We start from the raw sequence: 20,114 nt of genomic DNA, 5'->3' as shown, positions 1-20,114 counted from the left end.
TTGAAGACACTTATATTTTTAAAGGACACTCTTTGTATGGTCAGATAGAACCATATGCAGAATACTAAAGAATCTGCTCTGTAGGGAAAGCCAGCATAGGTTGATTCCAACTGTGATTCTGCCATTTACTAAGGTAGTCAGTTTACATATTCTTTCTTAAGTTCAGTATCTGATAAATGGAAGAAATGGTAATTCCTGCTTCAGAGTATGATTGTAAAGTGAAAAAGATATATATGCATGGGCTGGACATAGTGCCTAGGACATAGTGAATACTCTATCATTGTGAGAAATCTGAGCCTTCTCTATTAGGTGACCATATTCAAGGAAGAAAAGACAACAAAATACCAAATTATGTGCAGATATAATTTTTTTTACCAAGGTAGTTTCAAAGTGGAAATAAGCACTTTTACAGGTAAAAATGCAGTGAGCTCAAATTTATACAGCCTGTTTGTTTCATCTCAGTGGCCTAGTAGAAAATAGAAAGCCTAGCTCTGCAATTGGACATCAGTGTGCTTCTGGAAAGCAGCACCTTGATGGGACTGGTGCAGTATTGCTTCTTTATGTGATAACTTTCATGTGTTAATAGTTTAATGAATATATTTTTAAAAATGATCATTTAAAAAGGTGAAAAGAAGGCCTAACTTTGTGACATAGTGGGTTAAGCCATTCCTTGCAAAGTCTGCATCCGTATTGGAGCACTGGTTTGAGTCTCAACTGCTTCATTTCCAATCCAGCTCCTTGCTAATGTGCCTGGAAAAACAGCAGAGGATGTTCTGAATAATTAGGCCACTGTTACCCTTGTGGGAGACCTGGATGGAGTCCCTGTCTCCTGATGTTGGCCTGGACCAGCCCTGGCCATTATGGCTACATTAGGAGTGAACCAGTGGGTGGAAGATCTCTCTTTCTGTCTCTTTCTCTCTGTCTTCTTTCTTTCTCTTTCTGTCACTCTGCCTTTCAAATAAACAACTTTTAAAAAGATGAAAATCTTTGACTTGATTACTAAAAGATTTTTCTGCTCACCCCTCAAATTTATAACTTGTGCTTTTGGTTCTTATTCCACCTTACCAGAGAATAATCATTTCTCTTGGTCCAAAAGTGTCCAGAGAGTAAATTTAGCAAATTTTAATGGAAACTTTAACTGCTTCATGGTCAATAAGGCTATGAAGTTGTTCCCTGTGGCAGCTCTGAAAGACAACTGTGGAAGACCAGTAAAGCTTGAGACATTTATTTCTAGCCATTTCCTTTGCCTGCCTGAAATTCTTCTTCATGTCATCAATCTCTTGATATACTCTTAAAAAATCATTATCTTCCTCTCCTGACCTGGAGGAATTCTCTGTTTCAGACTTTGAGCAGCAGTCACTCTTTGGTGTTACATCAGACAACTTGATAAGAGCTCAGAACTGCAATCTATATGAAGGGAGAAAAGTACTCCCTCTCCCCCCATTCCTATCTTAAGTTCCATATACTAAAGTGTTCAAATGATAGCTTGTGAATAGTTTTATCAACCAGGCTTGCGGGCTAATGCACCCCATGGCCATCAGCTAGATGCATGGATTTTTGACACCAGCTCTCTTGGTGTCATTAGTCATCTGAGACTTCAGGCCTCTTTTGTTTTATTTTTTCAGGGGAAGAGTTTGCTCAGATGTGAGAAAGTTGCAATAAAGGAAAAAAAAAACAGGTTGTCATTTTGGTTTGAACAGGATTTGTCTTCCCCAGTCACACAGACATTTAAATCCCAAAGTTTTATGTTTACAGCTCATGAATTGACTTGATCTAATTGTCATCTGAGAGGTGAATTGGTGGGCCTAGTGCATGGTCTTAAATCACGTGGGGATGGGGTCTTGCCCTTTTTTTTGTTTTGTTTTAAGATTTATTTATCTGAAAGGCAGAGTTACAGAGAGGCAGAGGCAGAGAGAAAAAGAGAAGTCTTCTATTCACTGATTCATTCCCCAGTTGGCCACAACGGCAGGACCGATCTGAAGCCAGGAGCCAGGAGCTTCTTCCGGGTCTTCCACAGGGGTGCAGGGGCCCAAGGACTTGGGCCATCTGCTTTCCCAGGCCATATCAGAGAGCTGGATAGGAAGTAGAGCAACTGAGACATGAACCAGCACCCACATGGGATGCCGGCACTGTAGGTGGCGGTTTTACCCGCTATACCACAGCACTGGCCTTTTTTATTGGTTTATTTATTTATTTTTTTTGAAAGAGTTAGAGCGAGAGAATCTTCCATCTGCTGGTTTCTTCACCAAATGGCTTCAAGGGCCAACACTGGTCCAGACAGAAGTCAAGAACCTGGAATACCATCCAGGTCCCCTACGTGGGTGCAGGGACCCAAGTTCTCAAGTCATCTTTGGCTGCTTTTTTCTAGGCACATTGCCAAGGAATTAGATCCAAAGTAGAGCAAAAATGCAGGCATCACTTTAACCCACTTCATCACAACTCTGGCTTCTAGGGCTTGCTGTTTAAAGGTAGTACTCTCCAGAGCGTTGGATACGTAAACCGAGTGTGCTTCCTGTGTCTCTGCTTTCTGGCTCACCCTGTGATTATTCCTCTACACACATTGACCTCTGCAGGCCTAGGCCTCTACCATACAACAGACTGATGGGGCTGCCCCGTCTTAGACTGCAAGCCTCCAAATTGGAATATGAAATAAACCTTCTTCCCTCCTGAGAGACTTTCTCAGGTATTTTAGTTAAAGTAATGAATAGCAGACTAATACGATTATTTTTAGAAGTTTTGATATTTTAATAGGAAAATATGGCATAAACACAAATTATAATTTTTATAATACTTATTGTTAACCTTTGCTTTGTAGTCTAATTATATGAGGAAATTCTGCCACTTATAGGGAGCTATTGTGTAATTTATATTAACAAGGTTCTTTGTTCACATGTGCCCCAGTATCCTAATCATCAGTACAGGGGCTGGGACTGTGGCGTAGTGGGTAAAGCCACTGCCTGCAGTGCTGGCATCTCATATCGGTGCCAGTTCGATATGAGCAGTCCCAGCTGTTCCACTTCTGATCCTGCTCTTTGCTATGGCCTGGGAAAGCAGTAGAAGATGGCCCAAGTCCTTGGGCCCCTGCAACCACGTGAGAGACCTGGAAGAAGCTTCTGGCTCCTGGCTCCTGGCTTTGGATCGGCACAACTCTGGCCGTTATGGCCAACGGGGGAGTGAGCCAACAAATGGAAGACCTCTCTCTTTCTCTCTGCCTCTCCTTTTCTCTCTGTGTAACTCTGACCTTTAAATAAATAAATAAATGTTTTTTAAAAAATCAAAAGAATAAAATAAATCCTTAATAAACAAGTGGCTTCAAGGCAAAGTGTTATGATGAGTTAAGAAAACATTTTCAGATTTGTCCTTTGTTAGACATTTTTAAATTGTATTGGCATTTCCTATCATGAGTAATATCCAATCTTGATAATTTACATATTTTTGCTACTAGGTGAAACAGCATTTTGAACACTATTTCCATTAAATGAGTGATTAATACAGTATGACATCAATTGATACTTATTCCAAGCTCATCTCTTGATTTTTTTTCTGGAAAAAAAAAAAAGAAAATTGAGCTGGAATTGTTATTATCATATTTGTCTTTCAGTATAAAGCAAAGAAATAAAGGGAAAAATTCTCAATTATTTGCATAAGCTAACTGACAATTCATGCTGCTTTATTTTTATTGCTTTCTTCAATTGATTTCTGAAAGGTTTCTTAATATGAGATTTGAATGAGTTAGAAGACTCATAGGTAAGTATTAGCACATCAAAGATTTTTGGGAAAAGTTAGAACAATAAAACAAGAAAGAAAGGGACATAGATTGGAAAACAAGTTTAAATACACAAAGAACACAACAATGTTTCTCAACCTTGCTATAGTAAAAACACAGCTTTAAGAGAAAAAAAGTTTTATTTATTTATTTGAAAGGCAGAGCTAGAGAGACAGAGAGAGAGGCCCTTGGAAGCTTTTAAAAATACTTACGCTGAGGTTGGCATGATAGCACAGTAGGTTAGGCAGCTACCTCTGATGCTGGCAGCCCATGTGGGCACTGGTTTGAGTCTCTGCTGCTCTACTTCCCATCAAACTCCCTGCTAATGCACATGTTAAACAGCAGAAGATGCTCCAAGAGTTTGGGCCCCTGACCCAGGTGAGAGGCCTGGATGGAGTTCCTTTGCAGTCATTTGGAGAATGAACCAGTGGATGGAACATTTCTCTCTCTTTGTCTCCCCTAACCCCCAACTCTGCCTTGCAAATAAAGAAATAAATCTTTAAACGAAAATAGTTTTGCCTGGGCCGCATTCTCAGTGGTCTGGGGTTATTTATTCTGGAGTGAGACCTGAGAATAAGTACTGTTTAAAATCTCTCCACATTCTTTTAAGCTGCAACCAGGGCTTGGAGTACCCTGCAGAAGGCCAGCACTTGTCTAAGTATGTTGCATCCAGACATGGGGGTCAGTAAGACATTCTGACACAGGTCATGAAGTCCCAACACTTTTCAAAATAATACTAAGACATTTGGCTTTTTCCTGTGTCAACATTTGCATTGATGTTGCAAAGATGATCATAAGTAGAAATGCTGGGTTATTAGCACAGATCAAGACAGGTGACACCAAATTATTTTCATTATTATCATTTTTTACAGCTATGTTATTCCAGCTAAAAACAAGACAGTTTCCCTTAAGAATATCCTTGATGAAGCAGATAATACCAATAATTATATTAAATTCTTAACCCTTGACTATGTCTTTTTAAAATCCTTGTAACATCTGGTGTATATTAAAGTATGACGTCTTGAGGAAAAGTGTGTGATTGAGATATGAGCTAAAATTAGCCAGTGTTTTTATAAAACACCATTTTTATTCAAAAGAATGATTAATACAAACTATAGTTATGCAGACTTTGGTATTTGGCAGATATTATATTGAAAATGAGTGAAGTAAGCCTATTACTTCAAGGAAAATAACTATCAATGTGTATCATCAATGGCAAAATTTGAGTTTTCATGTGAAAAATTAGATTTCAGAACACTTACATCCACGATGTGAGACTTAAAAAATTCTTACTACTGAGATACTTTTTTTAAGAGATCAGTGTTATAATAAGGATTATTTTTGTGTTGTATAATGAAATCATCAAATTTGTAAGAGTTGCATAGAGTCAGTATTTTCCAAATGCTCAATGTATGGCACTACAATATCATCCCTGCACAAAACCGTCATCCAAGTATAAGATTGGCCAGTGCGTTTACATGTAACACTATGAAAGTTCATTTTCTTTCCTTTTTAAAAAATTTATTAATTTATTTGAAGGCCAGAGATACAGAGAGAGAGGATCCCCATCTGATGGTTAATGCCCCAAATGCCTGCAATGGCTGTGCTGGTCAGGGGCCAAATCCACAGGAGAAAACACAATCCAGGTATCCCCCATGGGCAACAGGAACCCAATTACTTGAGCCATCACAGTTGGCCTCCAGGGTCTACATAAGCAGGAAGTTGGGGTTAGGACCTGGAGCTGGGAATCTAACCCAAATTCATGGGTGTTTAGCTGCTAGGCCCAATGCATTCCCAAACATAGTCCATTTTCTACGTTGCACATAATCTTTAAGAAATTACCACTAGGCCAGCATTGCGACTCACTAGGCTAATCCTCTACCTAGTTCTAGTCCTGGTTGGGGCGCTGGTTCTGTCCCAGTTGCTCCTCTTCCAGTCAAGCTCTCTGCTGTGGCCAAGGAGTGCAGTGGAGGATGGCCCAGGTGCTTGGGCCCTGCACCCGCATGGGAGACCAGGAAGAGGCACCTGGCTCCTGGCTTCGGATCGGCGCAGCATGCCGGCCGTGGTAGCCATTTGCAGGGTGAACCAACGGAGGAAAGACCTTTTACTCTGTCTCTCTCTCTCTCACTAACTCTGCCTGTTAAAAAAAAAAAAAAAAAAAAAAAAAAAAAAAAAAAAAAAGAAATTACCACTAATCATTTTTCATTGTAATACCAATGAAGAAAATCCAAAATTATCTGAAAAAGCAATTAAAACATTCTTTTTCCAATTACATAGCTAACTGAGATTAAAGTTTTTTTTAGGAATTTCAAGCAGTAGAACATATTCCAACAATGAATTCAGAAGCAGAAATATAAATCCAACACTCTAAAGCCACCCATTACAGACATTTGCATACATGTAAAACAATATCGCTCTTACTAAATTTGATTTTTGTTTTGAAGAACGTAGTTGTTTTCCAAAATAATATTGCATGCCAATATGTTATAGGGTTTATAAGCAGATATTTGTATCACGTCCTCATTATAATTTAATATGATAAACACACATAAACATTGTGGCTCTCAATAATTTTTAAGAGTGTGAAGGTGTCCTGTGACCAAAGCATTTGAGAACTGCTGCAGTAAGCTTAAATGGCAGATAATGAAGCCTGGTTAGATAATTGCAGTAATGTAGCTAAGAGTAAACAGAAGGAAACTACAGGAGTCTCCAAGAGACTAGAACTTGATGGTATCTAGCATCTGTATCCAAAGCACTGTGTAAGGGTTCAGTTTCATTATGGTTTGAATATGGGTATCTCCCCTAAATTCACGTCAGAATCTAAGAGCATTAGGAGATGGACTATTTATGGAGTGATTAAGTCATGAAGATTCCTGCTCTAACAAAAGAGATCAGTGCCCTCACAAAAGAGGTTAAAGGAAGATGTCCTGCCCTTATTGTGTGAGAACACAGCAGGACACTGCATCTGCTGGCTCCCTGATCTTAGACTCTTCACCCTTCAAAATTGTGAGCAACAAATTTTCATTGTTTATAAGTTACCCAGTCTAAAGTGCTTTTGTTATAGCAGCAGGAATGGACTACAATCCCTACCATGAGTATCTTAAGTAGAGTTTGAATCCATGAAAGAACTTTTTGATTGGAGTTTGTGAACTCAAGAGGCTTCCATAGCCTTGGCAGCTCATGACAAGAGCCTCTGGTGATTACTCACGTCATAAATAAGAGTGCCAATTGTTAAATCAACAATGAGAGTCACTGTGCACCTGCTCCCATGTAGGATCTCTGTCCTTAATGTGTTGTACTATGTGAAGTAATGGTAAAACTACTGTTCAAACAGTACTTAATACTTTGTGTGTCTGTGTGGGTGCAGTCTGTTGCAATCTTTACTTAGTATATACTAAGTTGATCTTCTGTATATAAAGATAATTGAAAATGAATCTTGAAGAAGAATGGGATGGGAGAGGGAGTGGGGTGATGGGATGGTTGCGGGTGGGAGGGAGGTTATGGGGGGGAAAGTCACTATAGTCCAAAAGTTGTACTTTGGAAATTTATATTTATTAAATAAAAGGTGAAAAAAAAAAAAACAAAAACAAATAAAGGACTCTTTGGTCATCTTGGGGTCTAAAGGTTTCAAATCATGCTTAGGGCAGGGCAGAGAATTGAGCTTATAAGCTAAAGGTGGTAGAGAATAATTCATTGCAATACTTGGGATATGATCTATTTCTCAGCAAGTAGATTGTTACTTTACTCGGTGATACTTAAATAGGTTTGATACAATCACATTTACAAGAGCTGACTGTGGCATGCTGCTCTTGCTTAACCATGCTTCCTATGAAGTGCTGCTTGAAAAATCAAATTGCCACATTATATTTGCATCATATGTTATGCCTGGAGTATTGTCCTTTGAAATAGATTGGTCAGGGTATGCTATTCACAGAAGAGCAATAAGGAAGCAGCTTGATATTGCTACTGAATTTTTGCTCTTGTGGAGAGAATGCCAAAGTAAGTTACCACAGACTGCTCTTGAAAATAAAAGAGCCTGTTCAGACCAATAGAGTACGGAAGGGAAAAAAAGAAGTCTCTTTCCTTGACTAAACACTTCTTTATTCAATGGTAGTATTCACATTTTCCAAGTATAACTGAAAATTTCTCTTGCGGTCTCAGAACTAAGGCAACATTTCCCTGACTATATATTTGCTTCCAATCCCTTTGTATTCATCACATTCATGCATAGTGGCCAGGTGTATAAAGGCCATTGAATGTGTACAGGTTCCCACTGTGGTCACTAAGTAAAAAATATGCACGCCACTTCCAGAGGGCTGAAATAACAAAGTCATTTTTAAAGAAATTTACTTAATGACTTACATTTAATAATATCAGATTCATTGTGTGATGTCATTTTTATTATCTAGAAAAGTTTATTTATTTATTTATTTATTTTTGACAGGCAGAGTGGATAGTGAGAGAGAGAGAGAGAGACAGAGAGAAAGGTCTTCCTTTTGCCCTCCAATGGCCGCCGCGGCCAGCACGCTGCGGCCGGCGCACCGCGCTGATCCGATGGCAGGAGCCAGGTACTTATCCTGGTCTCCCATGGAGTGCAGGGCCCAAGCACTTGGGCCATCCTCCACTGCACTCCCTGGCCACAGCAGAGAGCTGGCCTGGAAGAGGGGCAACTGGGAAAGAATCCAGCGCCCTGACCGCGACTAGAACCCAGTGTGCCGGCGCTGCAAGGCGGAGGATTAGCCTAGTGAGCCGCGGCGCCGGCCGAATTTAAACTATTTATTTGAGGAACAGAGACATACACACAGAGGGAGGAGAGAAAGAGTTCCCATTTGCTGGTTTACTCTCCAAAAGGCTATAATGGCCACACTGGGTCAAAGATGAAGCTGGAAGCCAAGAACTCAATCTAGATCTCAGGCATAGGTGGCAGGAATCTGGTGCCATCACCTCTGCCTCCCAGGGGAAGTCAGAAGTTGGAGTCAGTACAGCCAGCACTGTGGTATAGTGGGTAAAGCCACCTCCTGTAGTGCCTGCATCCCATATGGGCGCAGTCCCCACACTCCACTTCTGATCCAGTCTCTGCTATGGCCTGAGAAAGCAGTAGAAGATGGCCCAAGTCCTTGGGCCCCTGCACTTGCATGGGAGACCTGGAAGAAGCTCTTGACTCCTGGCTTTGGATCAGCACAACTCTGGCCTTTGCAGCCAATTGGGAAGTGAACCAGCAGATGGAAGACCTCTCTCTCCCTCTGCCTCTCCTTCTCTCTCTGTGTAACTCCAACTTTCAGATATATAAATAAATCTTTAAAAAGGAGGAAAAAAAAAAAAAGGCCAGTGCCACAGCTCACTAGGCTAATCCTCCACCTGCAGCACCGGCACACAGGGTTCTAGTCCCCATCGGGGCGCCGGATTCTGTCCCAGTTGCTCCTCTTCCAGTCCAGCTCTCTGCTGTGGCCCGGGAGTGCAGTTTAGGATGGCCCAAGTCCTTGGGCCCTGCACCCGCATGGGAGACCAAGAGAAGCACCTGGCTCCTCGCTTCAGATCAGCGCGGTGTGCAGGCCTCAGTGGGCTGGCTGCAGTGGCCATTGGGGGGTGTACCAACGGAAAAGGAAGACCCTTCTCTCTGTCTCTCTCTCTCTCTCACTGTCCACTCTGTCTGTCAAAATAAATAAATAAATAAAGGAGCAAAAAAAAGTTGGAGTCAGGAGCCATGACCCGTTATCAAACCCAGGTACTCTGCAATAGGACACAGGTGCCTTAACCACGAGGTTAAAAGTTTGTACTTGAGATGCTCTTTGAGGGAAAATAATTTCAAATCAGTCTCAGATATTGTTGAAAATTATGTTGGTATTACAAGGGTACTTCCAAAAGGTCATGAAAAAATGGAATTAAAAGATAAATTGATTTTGGCGCAAAAGGACTTCAAATTGACACATAACTTTTTCCTAGTATGCATTTGCCAGAAAGTTTTCAAAGACCAAATTCCTAGTATGCAAGGATTTCAAAATTTTTCATACCAAAATAAAATTATATTTTAATTCCACTTTCTGCAAGCTTTTTCTTGTATTTCAATATCGGTGAGGTCAAGACAGTCCACTAAATAGTTTGGTGATAAAGACAATTATGACAATATCATGTAAGCTACAACCACTGTAACTTGATAATATAGTATAATGTTTAATTAATTAAAAGGCATTAAGGGACACTAACCCACTGTTGGTTGGAATGCAAACTGGTTAAACCACTATGGAAGTCAGTCTGGAGATTCCTCAGAAACCTGAATATAACCCTACCATACAACCCAGTCAAAAAAAATTAATCAGGCATCGTAAATAATGGTATTTATGGTTCAATAATGTAATTTTATGAGGTTATAAAAATATTGCTTTTCCAAAAAATTGAATACAAGAACTCACCTGTCATCAATAAAGACTTCCTTACTTAATTGAAAAGCACTGTTAATTGGCTGTCACTGAAGAAGTACTCCTCTGCAGGAGGCAAGTTAATAGGAAACTTTAACTCGCTCAGTACAGGTAAGTAGATTGTGGTAAAAGAAGTTTAAATAATTCACTTTTTTTTTAATTAAAGAATGAGTAACATTTAGATCCTAATGGGAACAGAATAAAAATTTTAGAAATATCCCCCAAAATCTGGATTCTTTTTGCCTGTGGTAACAGTGGCCTTTTAATTGAAAAAGAAGATGGATTATTTAATAAATGATGACTATCAAAAGTCATCATACTGGGGCCGGTGCTGTGGCATAGTGGATAAAGCTGCTGCCTACAGTGCCAGCATCCCACATAGGCACTGGTATGAGTTCCGGCTGCTCTATATCTGATCCAGCTCCCTGCTAATGTGCATGGGAAAGCAATAGAAGATGGCCCAAGTGCTTGTACCCTGAACCAATGTGGGAGACCTAGAAGAACTGGCCCAACTCTGGCTATTACAGACACTTGGGAAAGTGAACCAGCAGATGAAAAACCTCTCTCTCTCTCTCTCTCTCTCTGCCTTTCAAATAAACAAGTCTTAAAAAAAAAAAAAAAAGATGAGGTTCAAGGATGGAAACATCTAACATTTCTTGATTGTTTATTTAAAAAAAAAAGCCTACTCATTGCATACATATGCAAGTATTCTGACTATACAATACATGACTATTCTTAGGCACATGAATATTCTATTCACATACATATGCCTATATGTGCAAATATAAAGAGAATATAATTATATCAAATAATTTTGACCATTTATTCTGCCAATGCCAAAATTCATCCTTTCTTTTCTATTAACTGTTTAGAAATGTTTATTAACTGTACAGAAATAGAAAATAGATAATTTAGAAGAAGCAGTATGTGTCACTAATGAGTACCTTATAAGAAGATAATGCACATTATGCAGATTTCTTAGTTATGACGTGTTAAAAAATCATTTTCTGCTCCTTGGAATTAAACAAAATTTTGTGAAAAACCAAAAAAAGAAAAAAAGTCATCATACTAATTAATGAATAGATTCCAAATTGATGAATTATCGATAGAAATAGTAAAATCATGTTAATGTAAATAATCTCAGAGACCAAAGTTTTTCTAAATATGACAAGAAGTCATAAAATAAAAATGTCATATTTAATTATACTGAAACTGAAAATCCATTCATATGAAAAAACATCATATATAATTAAAAGTCAAATAAAAATTGGAGGAAAATATTTCTAATCCATAACACCCTGGGCAAATAAACATAATACATAAAGACTAGTCTTCTTTTTTTCTCCTTTTCTTTTCTTTTTTTTTTTTTTTTTGGACAGGCAGAGTGGACAGTGAGAGAGAGACAGAGAGAAAGGTCTTCCTTTTCCGTTGGTTCACCCTGCAATGGCCGCTGCAGTCGGTGAGCTGCGGCTGGCACACCGCGCTGATCCGAAGCCAGGAGCCAGGTGCTTCTCCTGGTCTCCCATGCGGGTGCAGGGCCCAAGGACTTGGGCCATCCTCCACTGCACTCCCGGGCCACAGCAGAGAGCTGGACTGGAAAAGGAGCAACCAGGACAGAATCTGGCAAGGCAGCCGGGACTAGAACCTGGGATGCTGGCACTGCAGGCTGAGGATTAGCTTATTGAGCCACGGCACCGGCCTAGTCTTCTTTTTTCTAATAATTTCTATTTATTTATTTGAAAGTGGAGTTACAGAGAGAGAGAAAAAGAGAAATCTTTCATTTGCTGGTTCACTACCCAAGATGACCACAATAGCCAGGGCAGGGTCAGGCAGAAGCCAGGGATCATGAGTTTCTTCTCGGTTCCCCACATAGGTGTCAGGGGCCCAAACATTTGGGCCACTTTCCACTGCTTTTCCCAGGCCATTAGCAGGAAGCTAGATCAGAATTGAAGCAGCTAGGACATGAACTGGCACCCAGATTGGATGCCAACATTGCAGGTGCTGGCTTTACATCCCATGCCACAATGTCGGCCCCATATAGAATACTCTTAAATCAAAAGAAAATGCCTTCCAAAATTGAAATATAGAAAAAAAATTAAAACTCACCTAAATACAAATTTTAAATATGAGAATATGCTGAGCATTACTGATCATAATAGAATTATAAATTAAAATTCAACTCTTATGCTCTTTCAGATTGGCAAAATCAAAATGTTACCTTGTTATGTTAGCCTCATTGTTGTGAGGCTACAGGAAAAACTGTCATTTTATTTTGCTGATGGGTAAATTATTATAACCTTTAAAATAAAAAGGCCAAATTGCAATCTCCATCTAAAAATTGTGCCTTTTGTCTAACAATTCTACTTAAAGATATTTATTGAACATTTATCATCATATACAATATGATTCATTGCAGCTTTCACATACATATGTCAGAAATTGACTAAATCTCTATAATGGAATATTACACAGAAACATAAAAATGAAGGAGCTCTTTAGGGACTAATGTGGATGAGCTCTAAGATCTACAAAGAGCCTCCAAAAAGTTCATAGAAATGTAGATTATGGAAACATTATGCATGAATTTCAAAATTTCTTTGAACCAAAATAAACTTCTAATTCCACTTTTCTGTGAACTTCTTGAAGTACACTTGCACTGTTGCTTTTCTGTCTCTGTTTCTCTTTCTGTATGTATTGCCATATTTATGAGTACTTTTTTTTTCAGAAACAACTGTCCACTACCACAATGAATCCAATGAATCAATTCACTCCTTGTAGTTGTTTTTGTTTGTTTGTTTCTGTTTTTTTGTTTTGTTTTGTTTTGTTTTAGTATTTGGAGAAAAAGGTAGAGTCATTAAAGGGAGTTAATTGGATATCACAAAGACATTAATGTACTGGAAATTATACACAATTTAGTGACTTCATTTTGGAGAAGAAAGTCCTTTTTTTTAAAAAAAAATGCTCATCTTACTGCTTTCATTTTTCTCACTTCTATTTCTTAGAATACACCACAGATATTTATCATCTAATAACAAAGCCTAGACATCATAAAATAACAATTATGCTGAAAGAATATACTAAATCTATGTTTCTTCTAATGCTAGAAGTAATCTATTAAGCAATCAATTTCCTGATTTGTCAGGGTATTTTAATGTATAATGTTGTACTAAGCTGTATTATATAACAGAATATGGCAAGGGATTATTTTGATTATATCTTTTGAGATGTAGGTAAGGGGAAAATCTACTCTTCTCAATTACAAGTGCTATGGTTTTAGTGTAAAGGCACATTCTTTTCTTTACCTATTTTACTTGAGATATTTCACATTTTCAGCTAATAGGAATGCCTCAAGCATTATTGCTATTGTAATAAATCATTTAAATTGTCAGGTTATATTTTATAGCTCCAGTTGCTTGAATATTTATTATAAAGTACCAAGTACAATGATTTCCATGTTTATACTTAGTAAGATCTGGAAAAATAATTCTAATTGGTATAGCAAGAGTGATTGCAGTATTTTCTCAAAATTTTGCCTAAATCCTAAGTATCATTCTCTTTTTGCGAAAACATTTTAATTAATTAGAAGACTGGAAGAAATGTACTTCTTAACCACTGAGTCACTATGAGGTGAGCTACCAATGACAAAGTACATGCCCTTCCTTCTAAAGCACAACTGTCTTTTGGGGAGCATTTTTCTATAATTTTCAGAACATTTCCCAATCTTAACTTCTTACTTCTTTAATAAGTGCAATTTATCCTGATTCGGGATCTCCCAATGTAATTCTGATGGCAATGTTCAACAATTCAATTCTATTCAAGTCAATTCAAAACTAGGTTTTACTTAGTGTTACTCTTATTCTTTAGATTGAATCTTTTCCTAAATTTTGTCAGTTCATTGTTCATTCTTTAAAGAAGAAAGTCTACCTTTTGGTTTGCTATACAACAGTTTGATTTTGATCTTTTTTTTCTTCAGATTTCTCTATTTACATCGCTCCAAGGCCCACAAGTTATTGTAGACTTGAACTTAGCATTTCTTCTTCTGCCTTTTCATCTGTCATCCACTCCTGAACATTTCTAATATATGCCCTTACCAGAATCTTACCTGTGAAATTCTTATTTATATCTTAATTATTTCTATATCAAACCCTACTTCCGCCTCATTTATAGCCTTTTTAAATCTTTAATCGATAAGTTTCAGAAGATCTAGAATTCTGCTGTTATACTATTTTACCTCTATTTTTTCAAAGCTCTATATTCCTGAACTTTTCTATAATTGTTGATGACTTCATCGTCTATTTTTTTAAGTTCTGTTACCAGATTACTTGCTTTACTCTTGACACTGTTAACATTTTCATATACTTCTCTTGAAATAGTCATATTAAAAATTCACAATGTAAAATACCTAATTTCTATTGTTTTTCTGTGGAGTTTATTTTCATAGTATCATTCAACAATATACTAATGAAACTCCTGAGTATGTGAAAAAATTATGTTGGGATCTGAATATAAAATTTTAGGCTGTAGAGAGAGTAATTATCATTGATTATCTGTTGAACTTATTCCTCAATGTTATTATTACAAACATAAATTACCATTGTAGGTTATAAAAAAGGAATGGCTTTGATAGGCAGGCCCAAAATTTGGGATTCTTGACCTCAGCTTTTTGCAGTTTTCTGTATTCCTCTGTCTTCTGTTTTGTTTTTATTTTATTTTTATCAGTATGGATACCAATAAGCAACCTCTCAGCCTACCTCCCAGTTCTATATTTATCTCTTGATGTCTGGACTATCAGACAATCAGTTTTATCAAAATAATACCAAAGAACAAATAGGTTTAGATTCTGATCTCCATCTTTTTCAAGGTGGTAGGAGTTCATCTTCAAAATAAGTTTTAGAAATGGACTTGGGGACCTACATTTTATCTCATTGAAAGCATTTTGTTGTTGTTGTTGTTTATCCCACAGTGTTCTGCTGATATGAGTTTGTGGATGGATACATTGTTTCAAAATACAGATGTGATTAAATCTGTTAGTGAAGTATCTCAAGGAATGTGAAAATTGTATTCAGTCTCTGAAGTGCATAAAACATGGCCATTCATTAGCTACAGAATGACTTGAAACCTGTTGGGAATGATGATGCTATGTAGCCAAAAGGTTATTTTTGAAATTAAAAAAAAAATTGAGAGTTACTTGTTTGAGAGTAACTGTTTTTCCAGTTATATGTCAAGAGATTGCATTTCCTTTAGGTGAAGAAATACAACAAAAATGAAGAAATACAACAAAAATGTGTTTATTATATAGTTAACTGTAAACTTGCACTTTTTTTTTTTCCTGGAGAACTATTATAAGTTGTAGGCCTGAAAACAGAGAAAGAGTATATCTACCTGTTCCAGTGGATTAAATATCAGAAATACTGGAAAATCAATACTCCTGAGGTGTTTTTTTTTTTTTTTTTTTTTTTTTTTTGACAGATAGAGTTAGACAGTGAGAGAGAGAGAGAAAAAGAGATAGGTCTTCCCTCCATTGGTTCACTCCCCAAATGGCCACTACGGCCGGCGCTGTGCTGATCCGAAGCGAGGAGCCAGGTGCTTCTTCCTGGTCTCCCATGCGGATGCAGGGCCCAAACACTTGGGCCATCTTCCACTGCCTTCCCTGGCCACAGCAGAGAGCTGGACTGGAAGAGGAGCAACCAGGACTAGAACCTGGAGCCCATATGGAATGCCAGCGCTGCAGGTGGAGGATTAACCAAGTGAGCCATGGCGCCGGCCCCTGCTCCTGAGTTTTAAAATAAGTTAACAGCACACAAGGACGAAAGATGATACAATCATTATTTACAGACTAAAAGAACTTCAATTAGTAATTAATGCTTACCATCAGATCCTCTGTACACTCTTGACTCTTGGGAAAAAAAAGTTTGTAAACAATGTCCAGCTATGTTTGAGTATTTCTGGGGGAAACACAGGGGAAGTCTGATATTTGTTTCTGATAGGAAATTTTTCACTGTCCATTCAAAAGAGAAGGCTCTTTTATAAAGGTAAATATACTAAAAAAAAAAAAGGCAACTTATCTCATTGTTTTTTTTGACCCCCTAAAACATCAAATGTAGAGACCCAAATGGCCTCACACTTGGAAAGCAGCTGAGTCTCTCTTGTCTCTGAACACTGTTACCTGACCAGGAAGGCTGGAGGGAGGTATATTTAGAGCTACCACCTGACCCTTCCTGTGTGCAGTCAGAAGCTTTTTATTATCATTTTTAATTTATTATCATTATTATTCAATTTATTATCATTTTTAATATGCTTCTTCTCTAAGATATTAAAAACATTGACATAACTTTGATGAAAAATTCACAAAAAGCTCCCTTACTCCTTGTTAGGAGTTATACATGAATCAGTCTCCACTACCATCCTCCGAAATGAAGGAACCAACAGTAAGGAAAGGAACAGAAAGAAGGGCTGTGGTGTGTCGTCTCGGCAAACCCCTTGAATTATTTTCCAGGAATGGTTGAAACTGGGAGGGCTAGGGAAAGTCACCCCAGGAGTGTGAGATAAAGTTGCCCTCCAAGCATAAAATCAGGAAGATTCAAATGTAATGGATGAGATTAGTTATCTGTAGAAATGACATACCCTGAGGAATAGCCAAAAAGATTATGTGGAGAAAGTTAGAAACACCCTGAGGAATTTGACAATAGCAGGAGCTTGATTGTATCCATATATTTCCAGCAACAATCTAATCACAGTAAATGGATGAAGCTGTAACACAATCAAGCAGGAACTTAATCACTTATAGTGAATAGATTAAGTACTCTAATCACAATCAATTGTATTGTGACCCACCTGAAGAAAGAATGCACTAACTAATAGGCGGGTATCTATGAGGGGAACCCAAAGAAGCTAGAATTGTCTGTGACTCCAGCTCCCTCCAGTGTAAGATATGCAGCTAAGCTCCACTTACACAGGTAGAACCAAGGGCTGTTTCCATAGTAATTTGAATTTCAAAAGGTTTATTCATGTGTAGATTTGCCTACAAGGAGAGAGTGCACTTATCAGCAAAGCAGCAGTCTTTATCAGTTTTGAGGCCAAAGGATTGTACTTTTAGGATTATAATAACAGCCAAAGAGCAGTCAGTGAAATTAATAAAGGAATAGAATACATATTCATTCAACAACCATTTATGGAATGCTTAACTATACTCAAGCCACTGGCCTCTAAGCTAGCAATTTAGTATTGAATGAGAGAAAATCCATGTCTGTATGGAGCATTTAAAAAAAAGACAGTTATTAAAAAGCTGATTATACAATATACAATGAGTTATTTCATTATAATCACTATTATTTCTAGGAAGAAAATACACAGGATTTACTCAAACTGAAAAAGAATCGCAGGGACCCCTAATGGTCTCTAATGGTTAGAGAAACATTTTCTGGTAATATTATTGGATGATATCTACATATCTTATGAAAAGGAAGACAGGACTGAATATATGTGGAAAGAGTAAAATTAGACTGACGTGAATAAAATGGGTGGAAATAAGTAGCTCAAAAATGATCTGAGACAAAAAAATATCAAAATAGACTATTTGGAAAACTATTGCTAATGTTTCTTTAAGAATATCATGAAAAGCTTATAGTAATCTACAGTCCAAAGATAATACACTGTTAAGAAGAGAACTACTTCCCATATTTTCAGGACAGATAACGGCTTTGAAGATCTTGGAGAGAGTGGAAAGCCTGGAAACTAGGGTAGCGTCCATACCACTCAGAGAGCAGGCCAAAAGCCACGTGCAGCAAGCACCTTGAGTTGCTATCCACCACTTATCACTGGCAGCAAAGCAGAGGCAGAGAGCTTTATTTAAGAGAGTGAGGTGGCTGGCGCCATGGCTCACTTGGCTAATCCTCCGCCTGTGGTGCCAGCACCCTGGGTTCTAGTCCTGGTTGGGGTGCTGGATTCTGTCCCAGGAAGGCAGTGGAGGAGCAGCATCTGTCTTGGGAAGGCAGTGGAGGAGCAGCATCTAGGCCAGGAAGCCTAGGGCTGCAGGGCCTTTAGGGCACTTCCAAAGGGGAGTGGTTAATTACCCTGATTGGCTGGTGGGCACCCAGATGTGGCCAGGTAGGGAGATGAGGTCACACAGGAGTGTGGTAAAGGTATCAGGTAGGGCGTGAAGTCACACAGGGGCCTTACGAAGGCATGGTCTTCCAGCTCACAAATCTAATCAATTTTAGCCTGTATGCCTGCCTACTTCATTTGCAGTTGATCATGTATCAAAATTATCTATGTTTACTTCTGAAACAAAATGAGGGTGCTGGAATTGTGCTATGGTTTACACCCCCATTGTAAGGCACTGGACTAATTGTGTACAGCAGAGAAAATGATTTTGGGGATGCAAGACCATTAGGCATAAAGGTAGAATGATTGTAAAGTAATGCTGAACTAGAACATTCTCCTATAATTTTCTGTCAAAGCCAGAGAAGGACTGTAGAAAAGTTTTAGATCAACCATGCCCAGGCTCTAAGTGGGTATCAAGGTCACTCAGGTCAAAGCTATATTACCCAGGAATGTGTTAGGATTTGTCTACCAGGACAAAGTACTAAAACACCACACTGTGTAAGATACTATTACAGGAAAACAGCAGCAAGGAAATTATTATTATCTCTGTTCTTCGTCTCACGTGGAGGAAGAATTTCCAAGCGGAGAAGCAGAGAGACTTAAAAAGATTTATTAGAGTCAAAGACCTCCAGCCAGAGCAGCATGGAGAGGGACTGCAGGAAAGGCAAAACCCAAAGCACACCATGGCACTGGGATTTTTAAGTACAATTTTGAGGAAGAAACTGTCAATCAATAAGGTGGTGAAAAACCCAACAAAAGACCTGATTTGCAATTCTTTATTCTGTCTGGCTTGCTCAGAAGGGTGGAGTCACCACTCTCCCTTGATATTCTCATGACAGGACTGGAAGCTCCCAAGGAGTGGGCAGGCAGGTACATCTGACATTGTTAAGGATAACATTTTTGGGGGAACATTTTCCACCCTCAATTTCCAGACTGCCTATTAACCCATGACTCCTCACAATACAAAAAAAAAGTGCCATTGTATACAGATAGTAACAGAAAGAATCAGAAAAAGAGAAAGCAGCAAACAGGTAAATGAAAAAAAAGTCCAATTTCTCCAAAAAAGACAAAAATATTTTGGGAAGAAGCTCCAATTAATGTAAAGAAAACCAATTAATTGACTGTGGCCAGGATTTTAGAGCATTAAGTATTTATTGTTTACACATGCATTTCTTAAGCATTTTTGAGAAATTTTGGGGAGATGTTATGTTAAAGTTATGGTGATTAATAAATTATGCCTTTTGGAAGTTTATAATTTACATACATGAAAGATTTGGTGAGAAAGCAGCAGAGAGAAAACTGACCAAAAAATGAGAAAAAGCGAAAGCAGAAAAGATGAAAGAAGAAAGGGTGGAAAGGAGGAGTAGGAGAGAAAGAAGAGAAAGAGACATTCAAGGCATTGTGCATAAACTGAAGGATTACATCTTTGCCCTGGGTCTCTGGCTTCACTAATCTCTGCCCTATCATAACTTCAGTGAAACAAGCACCTTTACTTTCAGCCCTTGTGAATTGTTCAATTGACATTCAAGACAGGATGCCTCACACTCTGAGATGAGTGCTATTCATTTTGTTTCCTTCGAAAGGTCTATTGAGAAATTTTAATCAAGGAGTCTTCACAGGGGTTAACATGCATAAAAGTAAGAATATCTCATTTGAAACTATTATGCAGTGTAGTAACTACTGACCCAAGAGAAAAGTAGGTTTAAAAGTGATGGCAAGGAAACCCAATAGAAAGTAAGCGCAATTCTGCTTTAAAAGGAGACTCTGAAAATTGAAAGTAATCTGAAAAAGAGAATGGGGAGGATTACATTATCTAGTTATGCAAATGC

Source organism: Oryctolagus cuniculus, chromosome 2 (genome assembly GCF_964237555.1).
Source record: "Oryctolagus cuniculus chromosome 2, mOryCun1.1, whole genome shotgun sequence".
NCBI lineage: Eukaryota > Metazoa > Chordata > Mammalia > Lagomorpha > Leporidae > Oryctolagus > Oryctolagus cuniculus.
This window is presented reverse-complemented; position numbering follows the sequence as displayed.